The sequence below is a fragment of the Panthera pardus genome, unplaced genomic scaffold, assembly GCF_024362965.1.
Source record: "Panthera pardus isolate Hobbes unplaced genomic scaffold, ASM2436296v1 HiC_scaffold_16, whole genome shotgun sequence".
NCBI lineage: Eukaryota > Metazoa > Chordata > Mammalia > Carnivora > Felidae > Panthera > Panthera pardus.
Window position 1 is genome coordinate 121,326,944 of NW_026526721.1, and position 14,591 is coordinate 121,341,534.

General features: G+C 44.8%; 1 protein-coding gene and 1 long non-coding RNA gene across 4 annotated transcripts in view; one reads left to right on the plus strand and one right to left on the minus strand.

The window, feature by feature from the left end:
- The window catches only part of PXYLP1 (2-phosphoxylose phosphatase 1), a 72,396-nt gene extending 70,544 nt beyond the window's left edge, over positions 1 to 1,852 (minus strand). Inside the window, exon 1 of one of the 2 annotated variants that reach the window (XM_019438074.2) lies at positions 1,724 to 1,852. The gene's annotated coding sequence lies outside the window, so the exon portion shown is untranslated. Of the gene's footprint in view, positions 1 to 1,165; positions 1,290 to 1,723 lie in introns of those variants that run through there. The other variant, XM_019438081.2, reaches the window with a different exon arrangement.
- A 61-nt stretch (positions 1,853 to 1,913) lies between these two features.
- On the plus strand, positions 1,914 to 14,475 carry LOC109260110 (uncharacterized). 2 transcript variants are annotated; one of them, XR_008422569.1, is made up of 4 exons: positions 1,914 to 2,077; positions 9,028 to 9,204; positions 13,476 to 13,617; positions 14,107 to 14,475. It is a non-coding gene; the product is annotated as an uncharacterized LOC109260110 (long non-coding RNA). The 2 variants fall into 2 exon arrangements; XR_002076875.2 differs by lacking the exon at positions 9,028 to 9,204 and having other exon boundaries at positions 1,917 to 2,077.
- The last annotated feature ends 116 nt before the right edge of the window (positions 14,476 to 14,591 follow it).

Genomic DNA, 14,591 nt, shown 5'->3' on the forward strand with positions numbered 1-14,591 from the left:
GAGGGAGCCTACTGAGCCCCAGTGTGACCTTGGGCTAATTACTCATTAATTCACTCTTCAATGCTGAAAGAATATTGAGCTAATTACTATTCAGGCCAATCAATAGAAAAACAACAACAACAACAACAACTTATGGATACTGCAAGTTTCACAAATGCTCAGAGCCCTAGGCTTCAGAGACCCAGTGACCCATCCTGTCCCTGGTGCCCCACAGCAGCCTCCCAACCATTAGTGAGGGTGGACTGGCCAGGAGTTAATTCCTGAAAGAGAAGTATCCCCTATGTGTCCTTTCTCTGAAATGCGCAATTAATTTAAAACAAGACTTAAGGAAAGCCAGGAGAAGGGATGCGGGGAGATTCAGGCACTGGCTTTTCAGGCTGTAACCAGTGCATCTCCACCCCTCTCTAGGGAACACGAGGCTTTTCAAACCATCTGCTTTGAACTCTCTTCCCACAGATGTCCAGGCTGAGCACCAACACCTCCAAGGAGAAGGAACTGTTTGCCAAGCTCCGTTTGCAGTCACGTCACGTTTGTAAGCCTAGGCTGGGCATGGTCTGCTCTATACTCGGGTTCACCGGGGGCCCTCCGCATCATAGGCAACAAATGTCCCCAAGTTATGAAGCCTTCTTGAGGCCCCCTTGGCCATCCACCCCACGCTTCCCCATTTGCATCGATCTAATTTCACATCTCTCCTGATTTTACTTTTTGAAAGCCTACAAAGCATCCTTGCCTTCCCGCGAAGGCACTGGCCACTCAGGCGGTGAGAGCCTCGCTCCCCGGGGGGACCCCTTTGCAGCCTCCGAACGCCCAGAGAAGCGGGAAAATATGGCTCCACGTCCTCCTGCACCGCTAATCCTTGAACCATCCACAGGTACAACTTGAAAGACCGCTGCTGCCACAAAGAAAGCAACCTGCTCTAAGCCAATTCCATTTCTGGTGTGTGACAAAGCCGGCTTCGTTATTAGATCGCTCCAGACGAGCAAAAGCAAGGCCGTGGGATCTGGAGCACGCAGCCCCAACCTTAGCACCCAGGCACGCCAGCCCGCGCGCGGAGCGGTTCCTCGGCGGGGCCCGGGACTCCCGCAGGCGCCAGGCGCAGGCGACTGCGGGGGTGCCAGCCTCACCCCCGAGAAAGGCCGCGGAGAAGTTGCCGCCGCCTTCTCACCTGGAGACCAGCAGGTTCGAAGCGCCGCGGGAACCGGGATCCTGGGAGGTCCAGCTGGGGCTGGAATTAGGCGCAGGAGCGCGGGCGCCGGGCGGGAGCTGGTTGGAGGGGCGGGGACGCGGTGGAGGAAGGCGGGGCCGGAGGGGCGACGGGCTGGAGGTGGAGGAAGCCCGAGGCAGCGGGTTTGAGGGAGGTGGGGGCGAGGGCTCGGGAGAGGGCGCCGGAATCCTTGGCAGAGTTAGAGGGTGCTGAGGCTTGGAGACAGGGGGCGGCGGGGCGGAGGCCGGGGTGGCCTGGGGGAGAAACAGCGAGTCGGGGGCTGGGGTTTGGGGAAGGAGCGGGAATGGAGGAGGAAGCTCAGTCGGGGGGTTCAGACCCGGTGCTCTGAAGCCCGCCCCAGCCCCACTCTCCCACCGGAGACTCAGTCCCGTCGTCCCGGCCTGGGCGCGTCCCGAGGATCCCCTCGGGCTCTCAACCCTGGGACGCCTGTCCGCTCCGAGCCTCCGCGCCGCTCAGCCCAAAAGACAACCAGCCGGGCCCCGGACCATTGCCACTCACCGTCCATGGTCCCGGCCCGGCTCCGGCTCCGGCTCCGCCGCTGCGCGCCCGGTTCGGCACTCGCCGCCTGCTCAGCCCTTTGCGGGGGGAGGCGAGGGCTGCGTGCACCGACCTCGGGGCAGCACAGCATGCCGCAGCGCCCCCTGCTGGCCCCGCCCCACGCCGGGCTCGGCCCGCCCCGCGCCGGGCGCCCTCGAGCTCCGCCCCGGAGACGCCGATGCGGGGCGGCCCCGGCGGGGAGAAGCGCGCGGAAGGGGTTGCGGAGGCGATGCTGACCCTGGAGGGCCAAAGAGCCCCCAGAGACAGGCCAGTCCACCAAGCTTCCGGCGTGCCTAAGCCACGGTCACGGGCACCGTGAGTGTACTGGGACCGCAGCCACATGCACACAGAGTCGCCGCGCGCCTCACAAAGCCGGACTTGGGATCAGACTACGCGGACGCACGCCTAGCCCGGGGTACACAGACTCGCCCCGGGTCCTAGTGTGGGTGCTTTTGGGCCTTGTGCCTGGCTAGGCACCGCCCCGATCCCGGTGCTGGGTTGGGCACGCGTGTTTGGGATCCTCCACCGCCGGGCCACTGCTGACGCGTGGACCCAAACCCACGGTTCTCGCCACCATACCCCCGCCTCGTTCAGCCTTCCTCACGTTTCTCTTCCGGCACCGACCACATCCGGCCCTGTAGGTCAACTCTAGACTTGCGGCTGCTGGGTCTCAGGATGGCCTGCAGGCGTCCCGCAAGGCCTCTCTCTCACCCTCTCCCGACCCCGTGGCTTCCTAGGAGCGAGCTACTTGAAACTGATCTGTAACGCGCTGTTAGCCTCAAGGCATGCGGTTGAACTTGATGTGATAATGCATTCGTGGGGTCATTTCTTCCAATGTTGGCTTCCAGCTGGAGGGAATTTCTACACGATTTCTCTGTGGGTGATGATCTCACCAACTGTGACTGTCAGGCTTTAGGTGTCAATGACCCCTGTGTGCCCTAGCATAACTGGCCTTGAGCAAAATAGACACTGCTGTTTAACTATTTACTTTTGAGATGCACTTTCTGGAGGAGCTCATCACTTCGCCTCTTCTTTTACTCGTGTATTGAGGGCTCCTAAATCCACAGTACACCCAGATATCTTACCCATGTTTCTGCCTGCTCTCTGGTTTTCTGCTTAGAACTTCCTATCTCACATCAGCACTTCCTGCACCAAAGTCTTCTGTTCCAAGCTCTCAACCCCATCTACCTGTGTGGTCTCACCTTTCCATTCCCCTAGCCACTTAGGATGCCTTCCTCCCCTGAAGGCATTCTTCTCACCCTAGTCCCCTGATGCCCTGCTGTCCTGAGCTCCTTCCTGCCCTGACTGACACAACCCCTCCCAGTCATGAACCCGGGAGCGTGTACTGCTCACCACAAAATCTTTTCACTGTGCCTTCTCACTCTCCTCTGGCTCTCAGCCCACGCATTCACCTAACACTTCTCCTTTGGTCTACAGGCTCCTCCTTCTGACTGTCCTCCCACTGATTCCAGGCTCCACCTCTTTGCTGGCGCTGCCTCTCTATACCTTACTTGGGTTAGAGCCCTTTCTGCTGTCAATGACAGATAATGCAATTCTCACTTGCTTAAACAAAGAAAGACTTTGGTTGACTTATGCGAATGAAAAGCCCAGGGCACTTCTGCCTCGTGTCTGGACTTATTTCCAGAGACTAAAGACTCCAGAGACTCTCCATTAGTCAGCTTTGCTTCTTTCCACAAGGAGACCCCAGCAGCCCAAGGCTCACAACCTCACAGCCGCCAAGTCCGGCAGAGAAATAGCTTCTCTTTGCCAGCCATACCAACAAGCCCTGGGCCTGACTCCGATTGCCAGGAATCGGTCACCTGTCCATCCTGTTCTCCCAGCCACTGTGGGAAGTTGGTTTCCTCTCTCTTTCAGCTACCTTCTCACCCCCCCCCCCCACAGGGAACATCTGGGTGCTTCTGGATCCTTTCTCTGTCACAGGAGGACTAAGGGTGACTCGGGCATCTTCTGGAGCCATTTCCCATTAAATATGTCACACAACCACTTCACTTTGTTACAGCCCTCCTGTGTTGGCACAGGGCATTCTGGGGCAGAGTTCCAAACAGGAAGTGGGCACTGGCTCTCTTCGCTTTCAGCTTTCTTCTCAACCTGCTGGGATTTCTGTTGTACTCTACCCCTTCCTAGGCCAAGACATGGCACAGAGGTGGCTTCGGGCCCCTCAGGGAACTGGGCATCATACTCTTCCCTAGACCCATCCTCTCCAGTCTCTTTGCTCACATTGCCATTTCCCTGAGGGCTTCTATGCTACCTTCCATTCTGGAGGAGGTATCCCCCTCCTCGTCCCTATGGACTTTAGGTTCAGAGTGGTATCCACGCTGCCCTGCTTCTAGGACAATAACACCTCATGGCTAAGCCACAAGGAAGAAGGGTCTATAAGGAAAGAAAAAGAAAAGGCTCCTATGGGGAAACAAAAAAATAATATATATATATATATATATATATAGGGAAGCATCCCAAGACTACTATCCCCATTAAACCTCTTTCCTCTGTGGTTATTGAGGAGATAAGATGTCATCAGCCTGAAGCTGTCAGTGGTCATCTAGCCAGCACCTAGGGAGGCTGTGCCAGAAACTTAGCTGACAAAGAGGGAGGCAGAATTGAATGACAGGTGGCTTTCTGTCATGCCTGAAACCAGGACCTGGATTTGTCAAGTACATTGTTCAATAAATCCCCTACTTCCCCCAAACAAATTAGAATTGGGTTTTTTTCTGTCACTGGCAAGCAAGAGAGTCCTGAGTACTACAAGCCCATAGCACAGTGCGTGGCACATTGGTTCCTACACAATAGGAACTGTCACCATCATTATTCATCTGATAGAGGAACGAGTGATACCCATCGATGACCGTAAAACAGAGTAGAAATGAAAACATGCAGTGCCATCAGCTCACAACCTTGGTCTCAGCTTCTTTTCTCAGCCTGTTCCTTTGTCCTTTCCACACACATTTTGGCCTCCAGGGAAACTATCAAAATTCAGTGAAAGCTGAACCCATGCAACCTATAAAAACAGTCCCAGGCTCACCCAAGTTATGAATATTCTGCTAGGCAGCTGCCATTTGCTGCCATTTCACACAATCAATCCCTGCCTAGACCAGGAGCAGCTGGGAGCAGGTGCCCATCTTCAATTCAGTTTCAATTCATTAAGCAAAAATTGAACAAATATTTGTCCAGCCTTCTTTGTCTTGCACTGCAGACTTAGAGAAACAATGGGCCACTGCCTCACCCAATGGAACCCTATGACAGGAGGCAGACAAGTTGTGGAGAGCAGAAACCGATGTAACATAATACCAGGGAGTCCTCTAGGAGGAGGTAGTGTGGTTTGTTTGCACCAGGTTCCAAGTTCCAAAGGTCTGCTGCCTGCAATCCTGCCTGACAACAGAATTATACATCCACACAAAATATTTCATTTGTGCCCACCATAATATCTAGGTTATAAATACTATTTATAAATTCCACTTATCATGGGTTTTGGTTTTCTGATTATTAAAGGAGTGCCCATTCACTGTAGAAACTTGGAAAAAAATACGCAGTACACAAAAATAAGCATTAAGATAAAAATGATGCATAATATATTTTATTATTACAGTCCAGAATATCAAACTAAGCTATAAAGAGAGAAGATTTCCCCATGCAAGTTTCCACCTCACTGCTGGCAACCCTGGGGCCTCAGGAGATAAATATCTTACAGAAGGCTGAAGGTTATTTCAGGGGTTCTTGCAAAAATGTACTCTCCCTATAACACATGCATATTTTGAAAAAATGCAGTGGGAGCCTCTCAGCTTCAGGGTGGTCTGTTCTCTATTATTTATGTATGCATGATTCATTTTACTTACCACCAGCTGCCATCCCTTCTCCCCACCACAGTTTTATTATATAAGCCCCTTCCCCTCCTGAGAGCAACTAGGGAGGGCAAATTCATTTTACCGTCTATCTGGTTAAAATTTAATCAGAGAGGCAAATCTGGAAGAACAGAACACAAATGACCACGTTAAATAAAACTAAGAGATGGCTCTGAACCTGACCTAGAGCCAAAAAAGATCACAAAGAACCGAAGTAATTTGCTGAATCACAGATCTAAATATTCATTTTCGTCCTCTAAATTCTGAGCTCAACCTAAAGAGGTTTCTAAGAAAAAAGAGACAGACAAGCACTGGATGAACTCACACGAATCCCATTTAGAAATCCTAAAGGGACAACAAAAGATTCTGGCAATCTATTTCATCTGCCACAGTACCTGGCACATACTTTATGAATATTGGATGGATGGATGAATGGACCTACAGTCCCTCCCTCTCAGTTAGAAGCCAATCAGAAAGGGGGCAAGAGAAAGTGGGAACCTGGTGGACCTTTCTGCAGTTTCAGGGCCTCTTGGGAGACCAGAACTGGGGTTCATGTTCATGAGAGAGGTGGGACCCACTTAACACTCCAGACTTCCAGTTAGGACCCAAAACAGAAAAGATAGAAGCTAGAAAACTTTAAAATGCCAAAGGAAAGTCATTGCCAATGCAGAATTCTGTGCCCAGAGGAAACGGGACAGAGGACAGTCAGCTTGTCCAAAATCAATCGTAGTGAGATAAGGGGAGATCCAGGACTAGAACCTGGGCTTCCTCAACATTTCAGGGCCCTTTTCACTGAACTCAGATGTTTTCTTTCCTATATCTCTATTTTTTAAACCACTGCATGAAAAGGAAACAAACTCAGTATTATCCAGAGAGGAGCTGAACAAATTTATCTTCTAGTGAGTTTGAATTTTTTCGGAAATTGCATTCCAAAGCCCATTGGGGTCACCCATACTCTCAGTGTACTCAGGTTACTTATATTTTTTAACCCGGGCTCAGATGACCTGCGTTCTGAGATTCTTTGCCTCCAGCCCAGACCTCTGTTGTGCAGCAGACAAGAACATCCAACTGCTTGCTCACAAACTCCATCATGTTAAAACTGAACACTTTGATGTTTAACGTGGTGTTTCCCATCTTAGGGAACTGCACATAACCCACCTTCCCTAGTCTGGAAACCAGAGATTGGGAGACATCTCTCTCTCCCTCAACCCCCACATCTACCTTTCCCAACTCTTGTTAATCATACCCTGTGTAAATATTCCCCCAGTTTGCCCACTTTTGTTCTCCCCATCACCGCCATTGTCCAAACAAATGATCTACTCTCTATCACAAGAGAGTAGCTTGCATTTTCTAGAATTTTATATAAATGCAATCACACAGAATGCGTCCTTTTTGTTTTGTTGCTGGCTTTTTTCACTCAGCATAATTAGTTTGACATTCATCCATTCTGATGTATGTATCGATTTGTTCTTTTTCTTGCTGAATATTATTCCGTTAAAAAAAATTACTCCATTTTAGGGGCACCTGAGTGGCTCAGTCAGTTAAGCGTCTGACTTCAGCTCAGGTCATGATCTCATGATTCGTGAGTTCGAGCCCCCAAGTGGGCCCTGTGCTAACAGCTCAGAGCCTGGAGCCTGCTTCTGATTCTGTATCTCCCTCTCTCTCTCTCTCTCTCTCTCTCTCTCTCTCTCTCTCTGCCCCTCCCCACTCTCAAAAATAAATAAATAAACATTTTAAAAAATCTTTGAAAAGAAAAAGGAAGTTATTTCGTTTTAAAGATATACCACAGTTTGCTTATCGGTTCACCTGTTGATGAACATTTGGGTTGTTCCCAGTTTGGGCTATTCCAAATAAACCTGCTATGGACATTTGTGTACAAGACTTGGTACTTGTCCTAGTGAGCACATGCTTTTGTCGCTTTTAGGTAACTATCTATGAGTGGCATGGCTGGGTTATCGGGTAGGCATATGTTAAATTTTTTTAAAGACTTTATTTTTAAGTAATCTCCACACCCAACGTGGGACTTAAATTTACAACCCCGAGATCAAGAGTCGCATGCTCTACTGACTGAGCCAGTCAGGTGCCCCTATGTTTAACATTTTAAGAAACTGCCAAGTTGTTTTCTAGAGTGAATATATCATTTTACATTCTCTCAGGCAGTGTATGAAAATTACTGTTCCTCCATATCCTTACACCTGATACATATGGTCAGTACTTTAAATTTTAGCCATTCTGGTGGGTGTGTAGTAGTATCTCATTGTGGTCTAAATGTGCGTATTTCACTACTGTTTAATGATGGTGAGCATCTTTGCATGTGCTTATTTGCCATCTGTATATCTTCCTTGGTGAAGTATCTGTTCAAACCTTTTAACTATTTAGTTGGGTTGTCTGTATTATTATTATTGAGTCGTGAGTGTTCTTTATATATTTTAGACACAAGTCTTTGTCAGACGTCCACTGCGCAAATAATTTCTCCCAGCCTACTGTTTGCGTTTTTATTTCCATGACAATGTTTTTTTAAGGTGTTTTTTTTTTCCCTTTGGAGGGTGGAGAGAGGCAGAGAGAGAGAATCCCAAGCAGCCTCCCACTGTCAGTGCAGAGCCCGATGTGGGGCTCAAACTCACAAACTCTGAGATCGTGAGTTGAGCTGAAATCCAGAGTTTGACACTTAACCCACTGAGCCACCCAGATGCCCCACAATGTTTTTTGAAGAGCAAAATTTTTAACATTGATGAAGCTTAATTTGTTGATTTTTGACTTCTACAGTTCTTGACTTTTGTGTTCTCTTTAAGAAATCTTTGCCAAACCCAGCAGCAGTAGGATTTTCTTATAACTTCTCCAGAAGTTTTAGCTCTTATATTTAGGTCTATGATCCATTTCAAGTTAATTTTTGTATAGAGTGTGAGGTCAGGGTGGAGGTCCAAGTTTTTGCGTATGATTTCCAATTGTTTTGTCATCATGTGTAGACATTCTTTCCCTGTTGATTTTCCTGGGCACCTTTGTTGCAAATCAATTGGTTTATATGTCCTTGTCTCTTTGTGACCCCTCTACTCTGTTCCATTAATCTATATGTCTATCTTTATGGCAATACCACATGGTCTTCATTATAGTGGCTTTATAATAAATCATAATACCAGGTAGCACAAACTTCTGATTTTGTTCTTCTTTTTCAGAATCGTGTTGTTTTAGGTCATTCACATTTCCACATACATTTTAGAATCATCTTGTGAATTTCTACAAAACACTTGCTGGGAATTTGATTGGGATTGCAACAAATCTATAGATCACTTTGGGAAAGTTAAAGAACTTAACAATATTAAGTCTTCTGAAATATGTACACCCTATATTTCTATTTGTTTCGGTCTTCTTTACTTTCTCTTACAATGTTTTATTGTTTTCATTGTACAGGTATTACACATTTTTTGAAGCTTATTTATTTATTTTGAGAGAGGTAGAGAAAGAATCCCAAGCGGCTCTGTGCTGACAGCCCGATGTGGGGATCGAACGCTTGAACTGTGAGATCATGATCGGAGCCAAAATCAAGAGTCAGATGCTTAATTGACTGAGCCACCCAGCCTCCCCCAGGTGTTACACATTTTTAAAAAATTTATCCCCAATGGTTCCATATTTTTGATGCTGTTATAAATGGTGTTGTTTAAAAAATGTCCAAATGTTCATTGGTAGTTGATATAAATACAATTGATTTTTATATATTGCTCTTGTATCCTGCAAACTTGCTAATCTCATTTATTAGTTCTAACAGCTTTTTGGTAGATCCGTTTAAGATTTTCTATGGAGAGGATTATGTCATGTGTGAATAAAGACAGTTTTTCTTCTTCCTTTCCAACTCTATGCTTTTTAAATCTCTTGTTCTTACTGTACTGGTTTAAACTTCTAGTAAAATGCTAAACAAGAGGAGTGGAAATATTTATGATTTTAAAGGGTTTTTGAGTCTTTCACCATTAAGTATGATGTTAGCTAGGGGCTTTTCATAGTTTCCTTTTTATCAGGGTGAAGATGTTCCCTTCTATTTCTAATTTGCTGAGAGTTGTTGCCAATAATGGATGTTGGATTCTGTCAGATTCTTTTTATCCATCTATTGAGATGACCATACAATTTTTTCTCTCTTCTCTGTTAATATAGTGAATTATACTTTTTTTTTAAAGAGAGAGAAAGGAAAAGTGGGGAAGAGAGACAGGGAGAGAGAGAGAGAGAGAGAGAGAGAAAATCTCAAGTAGGCTCCACACTCAGCATGGAAACTGATGTGGGGCTCCATCCCACAACCCTAGAATCATGACCTGAGCCAAAATCAAGAGTCAGATGCTCAACCAACTGAGCCACCCAGGTGCCCCTATACTCATTATTTTTAAATGTTAAACCAACCTTGGGTTCCTGGGATAATATCCACTTGATCACGATACATTATCCTTTTAATACATTGCTGAATTTGATTAGCTAAAATTTTGTTTTAAATGTTTGCATCTGGGGCACCTAGGTGGCTCAGTTGGTTGAGCGTCCGACTTTGGCTCAGGTCATGATCTCACAGTTTATGAGTTCGAGCCCCACGTTGGGGTTGCTGCTGTCAGTGCAGAGCCTGTTTTAGATTCTCTGTCCCCCTCTCTCTCTCTGCCCCTTTCCCTCTCATTCTCTCTCTCTCAAAAATAAATAAATGTTTAAAAATTAAAAAAAAATTAAATGTTTGCATCTATGTTCATGAGTGATATTAATAATTTTCTTGTGAAATAATTTTCTGTTTCTGATGTCAGGCCAATGCTGGCTTCATAGAATGAGTTGGGAAGTGTTCATTCCTATTTTGGTTTCTGGAAATTTTTGTGTAAAACAGGTGTTATTGCTTCCTTAAATATTTGGTAGATATCACCATGAAAGCCATGTAGATCTAGAGTTTCCTTTATGGGATTTTTTTAAACCATGAATTTGATTTCATAAGTAGATATGACTGTGCAAAATATCTATTCTTTTCCAGTGAGATTCAGTAGTTTGTGTCTTTGAAGTAATTTGTCAATTTCATCTAAGTTGTCAAAAATATTAGCATAAGGCTGTTCACAATATTCCCTTCATATCTTTTTAATATCTGTAGGATCTGTAATGATTTCTCCTCTCTCATTCCTGTTGTTGGTAGTTTGTTTCTGTATTTTGTCTGTCTCTTCTCTCTGCTAGAGTTTATCAATATTATTGAGCATTTCAAAAATGATCTTTTGCTTTCATTGGTTTTCTCTTGGTTTTCTGTTTTATTCATTTCTACTCTTACACTTATTATTTACTTTCTTATTTACTTTGCTCCTTTTCCCTCTGATAACTTAAGGTAAAATTTTAGGTCTCTGATTTAAGACTTTCCTTATATTCTAATACAGGCTTTTAGTGGCACAAATTTCCTTTTAATCATTGCTTTAACTGTGTTTCACAAATTCTGATGTGTTGTTTTCATTTATATTCAGTTCAAAATACTTTCTGATTGTTCTTTGAGCCATGGGTTATTTAAATTTTTTTTTTTTTTTACGTTTATTTATTTTTGAGACAGAGAGAGACAGAGCATGAACGGGGGAGAGGCAGAGAGTGAGCCATGGGTTATTTAATAGTCTGTTTCATTTCTGAATATGTGGGGATTTTCCAGCTATATTTCTGTTATTGAATTCTAATTTTACTCCATTGTGGTCAGAGAACCTATTTTGTAGGCTTTGATTCTTAAGAAATTTATTGGGACCTATTTATGGCCCATAATATAGTTTAACTTGATAATGTTCTGGAAAAGAATGTCCCTACTGCTGTTGTTGTGTAGAGTGTCCTATAAATATGAATTAAGTCAAGCTGATTGACTGAATTAAGTCAGCTGATTTCCAATCCTCACTGATTTTCTATTTGTTCTATCACTTATTAAAAAAAATTTTTTTTTAATGTTTATTTAGTTTTGAGAGACAGAAAGAGAGATAGAACCTGAGTGAGGAAGGGGCAGAGAGAGAGGGAGGCACAGAATCTGAAGCAGGGTCCAGGCTCTGAGCTGTCAGCACAGAGCCCAACACGGGGCTCAAACCCACAAACCGTGAGATCATGACCTGAGCCGAAGTTGGACACTTAACCGACTGAGCCACCCAGGCGCCCCTGTTCTATCACTTATTGAATGAGAGGTTGCATCTACCATAATTACATACTTGTTTCTTTCTCCTTTCACTTCTATTAATTTTTACTTCGTGTATTTTTAAGCTGTTATTAGATGCATACATGTTTTGGATTGTTATGGGTACTTGATAGATTCTCCCTTTATTATGAAAACACTTTCTCTATCCCTTCAAATATTCTTTGATCTGAAATCTACTTCATCTGATATTAACACAACCACTCCAGCTTTCTTTTGGTTAGTATGGTACATCCTTTTCTATCCTTTTTCCTTTAATCTATTGATGTCTTTATATTTAAAGTAGGTTTTTGGTAAGCATCATAAAGTTGTATGTTCCTTTTTTATTCAATCTGACATTCTGCCTTCTGTTTGAAGTGTTTAAACTATTTTAATTTAATGAGATTAATAATTTGGTTGGGTTTAATGCTACCATTTTACTATTTGCTTTTTATTTGTACCATTCCATTTTTTGTTTCTTCATCTTGCCAATTGAGTATGGAGCTGCTCCCTCACTGCACAGAGCATCCAACATATTCTCACACATCTTACAGGAAGCAAAACAGTTCTGACTTGTTCCTTCCTCCCCTGCCCCCTTCTCCCTATCCATCATACCTGGCTTCAACACCTTATCCCATTCCTTTGGACCCTTCCTGGGTTGAAAAATTATCCAAAGTAGAAAAGTTGAGTTGCGCCATAGGTTGGGGTGGGAAGCAGGCCTGGGATCACTGGGGTGCTTTCTACTGTCCTGGATTTCCTTTGGAAGAGTGAGAGGCCAGTATAATAGCAGTGTGGAGGGGTTGGCAAAGAATGGAGTGGTTGCAGGAAGGCTTCAATTCTCATTCATTCACTTGTTGAGTGTTAGGGCATGCCCAGCACTGTGTTGAGCACCTCTAAGACAACAGTGGGTCATCACTGCCTGAGCAGGTTCAAAGGCCTGTCTGGTCAAACAAGCAACAGATCACAATGTGATCACTGCAGGTTCACCAAGAAGAAATGTAATCCTATTTCATGTAAGGGATGAAAGTAATGGCTAGAGAGGTCCTGTGGCATGCCCAAGGTGACCCAGCAATTTGGAGTTAGAGTTTATATAAAATTAAGACCCAGGGCAGGTTTTCACCCACTGTCTTAGGTCTCTCATCCATGCAGCCCAACCCTGCACACCAAGAATCCCCTCACAGGTCAGAACTGTCCAATGTGCACATCATGACATCACGGTTCTTCACCGTTTAAGTCCCAGGTCCTTGAGCAGGGTCTGTCCCACATGGCTCCTTCTGCCTGGAGGGGCTGGAACTTGTCACGCAGTGGACACATCAATCCTTCAGACAGCAATGTCTCTGAATCCTGCAGAGTGCCTTGCATGTGCCTGGCAATCAATAAACGTCTGCTGATCAAGTCTCTGTTAATGAATGGCGACGACTTCATTAGTGAATATTGATGGATTTGAGACTCCTGCTCACTCTGGATGATAAGCCAGGGCTTTTGCCAAAGGAGACAGAAAAGGATTCCCAGTAAGCTGGATGTGTTCCAATTCCCTACATGGACAAATCTGTAATCGACTCAGGGGAAGTGGGGCTCTCTCTGTTGTCATGGCGATTCGTAAAAAAAAAACTTCTTAACAGCATGCCAGACATCAAGACTCTGAAGTAATGGCCCTTTTAAAACAGAATCATATTAATAATATCTACCTTACTGAACAATATATTTCTTTCTTCCTTTTTATTAGATGCATTATTAACTTGGCTAGCAGCAAGACCTCATAAATGCAAAGTAACCATTCAAGGACACCACTTCCAGCTTGTAATGTATAAGGACGCAACTGACCAATTCCAGGGATCCTTGTGGATAAGGAATAAACTCTGTGAATGGTGAGTTTCAGATTATAGATTCTTGAAGGGTCTGGGTTGTGTGTGGGTCACTTCTCTTGGGTGAATCTTCAAAGCCTGGGGCAGCTCATGTAGGCAAGCAGACCAGGCTGGTCATAGAACATCAGAGGGAAGTTGGGAAAAGGATAAGTAAATTTCACAGAAGTTCTACATTGTGCAAGAAATAAATTGCAAGAATCTTGAATCTTACAGCTTTCCTTCCCCAGTGTCAATTTGTACATTGGATTAAAAATATTCAGTGTTTATTGAGCAAGTAATGTGGCAGATAGACTCTAAAATAGTCCCCAATGATCTCCACCTCCTAGTATTCATACCCTTGTATAACCCCCTCACTTTGAATGTGAGCAGGACTTGTGAGTTGCTTTTAACCAATATGGCAAAGGTGACAAGACGATGCTTCTGTGATTATATTACATAACACGTAACTTCTGTTTTGCTAACTGACTCTTTCCCTTGATCACTTGGATGAAGCAAGATGCCATATTGTGAGCTAAGCTGTGGATAGACCCTCTGGCAAGCAACTGAGGGCAGACTCCAGACAATACCCAGAAAGGAACTGAAACTCTGAGTCCAACAACCCAAAGGAACTGAATCCTCCCAACAACCATATGAGCTTGGAGGTAGATTCTTCCCCAATCAGATCTTCAGATAAGAATCCAACTCCTAGCCAACTCCTTAACTGCAGCCTCATGAGAAGTCCCAAAGCAGAGGACTCAGCTAAGCCATGCTTGGATTCTTGATTCACACAAACTCTGAGGTAATAGATGTGTGTCGTTTTAAGCCACTACCTTTGTGTATGCAGCAACAGATAACTAATAAAAACACCTACTGATGTTCTAAGTGCCATGTACACACCAGTGAAAAAGACAGACAATTCTCTGCCTTTGTGGATGTTCCCTCCTAGTTGAGGAGACACATAATAAATAAATTAATAGGTTATTGCCATGAAGAGAAAA